We start from the raw sequence: 6,977 nt of genomic DNA, 5'->3' as shown, positions 1-6,977 counted from the left end.
ATGCAGATCCAGATCTCCTACCCCTAGAAGATGATCTTCCCCTGTCAGGAGAGAGAGAAAGCACAGTCACTCTTGATCTCCCCATCACAGAACCAAGAGCCGGAGCCCTTTCCCTGCCCCAGAAAAGAAGAAGAAATCTCCATAGCTCCCAGAGCCATCCATGAGGATGAAGGACTCCTCAGTATAGGAGGCCACCTCGACAAGTGACATCTTGAAAGCTCCCAAGCCTGAGCCTGTACCAGAGCCCAAAGAACCGTCTCCAGAAAAAAAACGCCTTTAATCCCAGCACTCGGGAGGCAGAGGCAGGCGGATTTCTGAGTTCAAGGCCAGCCTGGTCTACAGAGTGAGTTCCAGGACAGCCAGGGCTATACAGAGAAACCCTGTCTCGAAAAACCAAAAAAAAAAAAAAAAAGAAAAAAGAAAAGACTCAATCAAGATCTCGGTCAAGTTCCTGGTGTATACCGGACCGCGGCCTACTTGAACCAGGTACACATGGGAGGCAGGCTGGGGCTGAAAAAGACTTAGACAGCGAGAGAGATAATGGAGCCAAGACAAAGGTCCTGATCAAGGCTCGCAATTTTACTCAGAAACTGTGCTTATACAGGGGGAAGCCCACCCCCCCCCCACCCCACACACACACACACCAGTCCATTCTTGGTGTCTGGAGCCAGCCTGCAGGTGACATGCAGGATAGGATGTGCCTCCGGAATATCTCAGGGGCCTCTCAGCAGGTAGCAGTGTCTTGGAGAGAGCAGTGGCAGGTGACAGAACAATAGAGCCATCTAGGTCTGAAGGCTCCACCCCAGGTAATCTCCTTCTTAGTGGCAGCAAGGTCAAAGTCTGGATCAGCCTGCTTCAGGGCTGAGGGAGGCTACACGTTCCAAATCACCATCTCAGACCCGATCTCGATCACCTTCTCATACTAGACCAAGACGGAGACATAGATCCCGATCAAGATCATACTCTCCTAGAAGAGGGCCAAGCCCAAGACGACGACCATCTCCCAAAGAAGAACTCCACTAAGACAGATGCCTCCTCCACCAAGGCACAGGAGGAGTAGGTCTCCAGGGAGACGAAGGAGGCGTTCTTCCGCAACCCTGTCTGGAAGTAGCTCGTAGTCCTCTTCATCTCATTCCCAGTCACCACCAAAGAAGCCTCCCAAGAGGACATCCAGCCCTCCTCGGTAAACACGTAGGTTATCACCTTCAGCAAGTCCTCCATGGTGAAGACACTGGCCATCATCTCCAGCAACTCCACTACCCAAAACTCGCAATTCCCCAACTCCCCAGCAGTCAAACCATACAAGAAAAAGCCATGTTTCTATGATTCCAGGAAGAATCTCCGGTAAAGTGACAAAACATAAAGGTCCTGAGAAAAGAGATTGACCTTCTCCAGCACCCAAGCCTAGAAAAGTGGAGTTGTCTGAGTCTGAAGACAAAGGCAGCAAAATGGCTGCAGCTGATTCTGTGCAGCAGAGAAGACAATACTGACGGCAGAACCAGCAGTCTTCATCTGAAGATGAGCGGCCCAAGAGATCCCAAGTAAAGAACAGTGAGGTAGGCAGGCGGCGGAGACAGTCCCCTTCTCGGAATGCCTCTCCATCACCTTGAAAGTGCCAAAAAGAGACTTCCCCTCGTAGTAGAAGGAGAAGTCCCTCCCCAGCTCCTGCCAGAAGGCGACAGTCTCCTTCTCCAGCCCCTCCTCCTCCTTCTCCCCCTTCTCCTCCTCTGTGGTGTAGATCTCCCACCTCACCACCAGGACGAAGGACCCTTTCGCCTTCCCCACACTGCTGCTCACCATCTCCAAGAAGATACTCTCCTCCCCCACCTCCAAAGAGGAGAACCGCCTCTCCCGCACCCCGCCCAAGCGAAGGGCATCACCATCTCCACCACCAAAGCGTCTCCCACTCTCCATCTTCTAAACAAAGAAGCCCCCAGTCACCAAGAGACGCTCACCCTCCTTATCTTCAAAACGTAAGAAAGGGTCTTCCCAGGCCGATCCACCCAAGAGGCCCGCTTACTACAACCAAACGGCATTGCCCTCACCATGGCCTCGGGCTCCTCAGACCTCAAGCCCTCCCCTTGTACGAAGAGGAGCTTCAGAGTCACCCCAAGGAAGGCAGTCTCCATCTCCAAGTACTAGGCCTATTGGGAGAGTCTCCAGGACTCCGGAGCCCAAAAAGATAAAAAAGGCTGCCTCACCAAGCCCTCAGTCGGTAAGAAGGGTTTCATCTTCCAGATCTGTCTCTGGATCTCCTGAGCGAGCAGCTAAAAGGCCTCCAGTACCTCCCTCTCCTGTTCAGACTCAGTCACCCTCCACAAACTGGTCACCTGCAGTACCAGCCAAAAAGGCTAACAGCCCAACACCAAGCCCGTCCCCTGCCAGGAATTCTGATCAAGAAGGAGGTGGAAAGAAAAAGAAGAAGAAGGACAAGAAACACAAGAAGCACAAAAAACACAAGAAGGAGAAGGCTTTGGCCGTAGCCACCCCAGCTCCTGCAGCCCCTGTAGCTGTTTCTGCTGCCACCACCACATCAGCACAGGAAGAGCCTGCAGCAGCACCAGAGCCCAGGAAGGAGACTGAGAGTGAAGCTGAAGATGACAACCTTGATGACTTAGAGAGGCACCTACGGGAGAAGGCCCTGCGATCCATACGGAAGGATCAAGTGTCCCTACATGTCCTAAGCAGACATGTTTGTTACATTGTAAATTTTATTTGGTTTGTACTCAATTCAATTTCAAAATTGCTAAAATGTGTTTGAGCTTTAGACCATAACATTTGTTGTAATAATTGCTAGGTTGAAGTTCACCATGTTTAAAAAAATGGGGGGCATGGATTTACATTACAAAGGTGTCCACGGTGTATTAGTGACATTCTTCCATTGACATTTAGAGTGAAACAGCAAAGCAGAATAAGGGGACAGAATACATTAAAGGATGTGTTGGCATTAGAATGGAAGCCTGCGAAGTCTTGCATTGGCAGTATGGGGGTTTTTATGTTTCCACAGGAAATGGAAAGCTGTTGATACCACCAAAATTGATAAAAGTTAGAATTGAGCAGGAGAGTTCTCTTGAAAACCTTGGCCACTGATCCAAAAATTATTTAGTTCATTGAAAATGTGTCTGTTTATACTGTCTTACTAAACAGCATAATTAATGGCTTGAAACAGAACGGGAGGAATGTAGTGAGCATTTTGGCTTCTTTAAAAACACAGAAATGTTATAGGAGTATGTTTTTATCTTGATCCCAGGTGTGGGGTATGGGGTTGCTTTAGATTACCCACAGCAGCTGACTATGATTTGCCTCATGCTTTAGCAGGGGCATGATTTTGTCACTACAGATAGTTTCTACAAGTGTATGATGCTTGGAATTCTGGGGATTCTTGAGAGGGTTTATACGTAGTAGGGCACTGAGGGACCATGGTGGCTGCCATTCTTTCTGATGCTATTGGTTGCTGGTTGCTGTTGCTGTTGTTGTGCTTTGTCAAGTGGTTGTGTCCGAAAAGACATGAAGAGGAAATTGGATATCCTGATGGTGAAGATCAAAATTACCCCACAGAACTCAATGCCCCTAATCAGCAGGAAGTATTCTAAGATTATCAGCTCCTCCTTCCCCCTTTAGACTTCTTTGTCTCCTACCTAGTTTTGGGGGGTCGGGTGCATAGAATAAGGGTGGTAGAAAAAAGAACCCATAATGTAGCCAAAAGTCTGGCTACAAGAAATAGAAGAGCTAAAATAATCCTGAATAATGAAAGAACTGAAGGCATCACCATCCCAACCTCAAATTGTACTACATCCTTATAGTAATAAAAATAAGCTTTTCCACCATGGTGTTCTCCAGATGTGGTGGTGCTGTGTCCAGGATGCTAATGAACACAAGCACTGGAACTTCAGATGAACTGGTACAACTTCGAGAAGAGAAAGGTTTTTTTCAAGGAAAAGCTAGCGAAATTACCTGGCATCTCCTAGGTCATTCATATCTGCCAAACCCGTCCAAGACCTTGCTTCCCATTTCCTCTGCTTCCTGATAACACCAGTGTACAACTACTGATTGGGATTAGGAGAATCACATCTGGCACTGAAACAGACTCTCCAGGACAATCAGAAGAGGATGAGTCCCCTCCAAGGGACGTCAGCAGCATACCTCTCACCCTGATACGAGGATTGTCTAGTTCTTCCTCCTTTACCTTTGATCTGAGCCATCTCTCTGATGATCAGACCCTAACAGCCCTTTGGGCATTGGCAAAAATCGCCTCTCTAAATCTCTCTGAAAGAACCTGGTAGCACAATGACTAGCTACAAACCCTTAGGGTGGTTGCTGGTTTTCTTAAATTTTCTGGCAGACTTTCATACCTGGAACTTCTGTAGCCCCCCAGAACGTTCCCCTTTTGACTGAGTGCTTTCATCCTTTTCCGTCATGGGAAATTCTGCTTCTCAACAACAGGAGTCCCAAAAGTCCCAAATTAGAGGTCTTCAGACCCTCCTCAAGCTGTGGGGAGTGAGGGGTGGTGTAAAACCTCCCAAAGGAAGCAGTTTCCTTCTGGAAGGAGGCCCTTCAATTAGCCCCTTGAATGATCTCCAGCGACCCCTATGACACTGAGGTTTGGACTTGGGTAACTTACCTCACATAAATTCAAGAAGTCCAAGAAGGGGTAACCCCTCCTTCCTTCCTCCCCATCATTGCTTCTATTCCCTCCTTCCTTCCTCCCCATCATTGCTTCTATTCCCTCCTTCCTTCCTCCCCATCATTGCTTCTATTCCCTCCTTCCTTCCTCCCCATCATTGCTTCTATTCCCTCCTTCCTTCCTCCCCATCATTGCTTCTATTCCCTCCTTCCTTCCTCCCCATCATTGCTTCTATTCCCTCCTTCCTTCCTCCCCATCATTGCTTCTATTCCCTCCTTCCTTCCTCCCCATCATTGCTTCTATTCCATCCTTCCTTCCTCCCCATCATGGATTCTATCCCCTCGTGCCTCCCTCCCAATCATTGCTTCTATTCCCTCCTTCCTTCCTCCCCATCATTGCTTCTATTCCCTCCTTCCTTCCTCCCCATCATTGCTTCTATTCCCTCCTTCCTTCCTCCCCATCATTGCTTCTATTCCCTCCTTCCTTGCTCCCCATCATTGCTTCTATTCCCTCCTTCCTTCCTCCCCATCATTGCTTCTATTCCCTCCTTCCTTCCTCCCCATCATTGCTTCTATTCCCTCCTTCCTTCCTCCCCATCATTGGTTGTATTCCCTCCTTCCTTCCTCCCCATCAGGGCTTCTATTCCCTCCTTCCTTCCTCCCCATCATTGCTTCTATTCCCTCCTTCCTTCCTCCCCATCATTGCTTCTATTCCCTCCTTCCTTCCTCCCCATCATTGCTTCTATTCCCTCCTTCCTTCCTCCCCATCATTGCTTATATTCCCTCCTTCCTTCCTCCCCATCATTGCTTCTATTCCCTCCTTCCTTCCTCCCCATCATTGCTTCTATTCCCTCCTTCCTTCCTCCCCATCATTGCTTCTATTCCCTCCTTCCTTCCTCCCCATCATTGCTTCTATTCCCTCCTTCCTTCCTCCCCATCATTGCTTCTATTCCCTCCTTCCTTCCTCCCCATCATTGCTTCTATTCCCTTCTTCCTTCCTCCCCATCATTGCTTCTATTCCCTCCTTCCTTCCTCCCCATCATTGCTTCTATTCCCTCCTTCCTTCCTCCCCATCATTGCTTCTATTCCCTCCTTCCTTCCTCCCCATCATTGCTTCTATTCCCTCCTTCCTTCCTCCCCATCATTGCTTCTATTCGGCAATGTAGGGGTCACTCTGAGAAGGAAATTAAGGATCAACCTAAACCCCTTACTCCTAACAATGACTCCAAGGCATAAAGACCTGAAGGCCTCCCTGTGGCAGACCTCACTGCCCTTGAATGCATATCTCCCCTTGCTGTAGCCCCTGGTATACTCCCATACTTGCAACTTAAAAGATTCAAGGCAATGGTAGCTATTATAATACCTACAGGTTATCAACAAGGCCACTTGGAACTGGGATCCCCTTATTGGTGACTTCCTTTGTCTTTGCAATCCTAGCCAATACTCTACTATTGGCCATAAATAGTAAGGATTGTTTTTTCTCCACCCCGCCCCATACCCCAAAGATTGTCAATTGTTTGCCTTTTCAAAAGTCCTCCAAATTAACAACTCTGGGCTAGCCTCCCAATTTGAATATAGAATCCTTCCACAAGAGATGGCCAACATCCCCATTATATACCAGGAAATGGTTGCTGCCACCCTGAAACTATATTTAGAAAAGGAAGTACACATTATTATATGAATGATATCTTGTCCTTGAGAGATCAAAAATAGTCACCCCATGATCTCAAAGATTTACTGGTCTCCTCTCTAACAAAATAAGATTAAAAATAGAACTGAATGAGTCGCAACTCATTGCCTCTGTGGGACAAGTGGAACTATGTCACCAGACAAAAACTTGGAAGGTTGAGTGGATTCAGAAACCCCAGTAACTCTCATATCTGAGAAAGGTAGGCATGTCATCTACTCCCAGCCCCTGTTCCTGTCCTGGAGCACATGACCATGCCACCCCACATGAGAATTGTGACAACTTGTCACTTAGCACAGAGCATAGGGAGTTCTCCATACTAATGAGATATCTAAATGGGCAGATCCCACTCCCCACCCCCTCCCCCGTTCCCCGGCTAGTCAAGGCCAGTAGTATCCATTCCCAACTCCTCATGCTTCCCAGTAGTATCTGGGTGTCTGGGAGTTTGGGAACCACAGCTTCATCCCCATTTTACATCGTTTCTCACCCTGGCTGGGGGCCCCATCTTAGACTGCATTCTGCCACCCCCAAACAGGTGTCACCATTCCTCAAGCTCAGCACTGCCATGGCAGAGAGGATGCAGTGTAGCCTAGCACCTTTTCATTTTGTCCATCTGACATCCCAGCATCGAGGAGGAACACAGACTCACATGCCTCCAGCACCTCTT

The 6,977-nt window shown here is 48.3% G+C and overlaps 1 pseudogene; it reads left to right on the top strand.

The window, feature by feature from the left end:
• On the top strand, positions 402 to 2,870 carry Gm18722 (predicted gene, 18722; annotated as a pseudogene).
• Positions 2,871 to 6,977: the final 4,107 nt, after the last annotated feature.

This window comes from Mus musculus, chromosome 16 (assembly GCF_000001635.26).
Source record: "Mus musculus strain C57BL/6J chromosome 16, GRCm38.p6 C57BL/6J".
Classification (NCBI taxonomy): domain Eukaryota; kingdom Metazoa; phylum Chordata; class Mammalia; order Rodentia; family Muridae; genus Mus; species Mus musculus.
The sequence above is the reverse complement of the archived record's forward strand: the minus strand, read 5'-3'. Positions and strand labels throughout refer to the sequence as shown.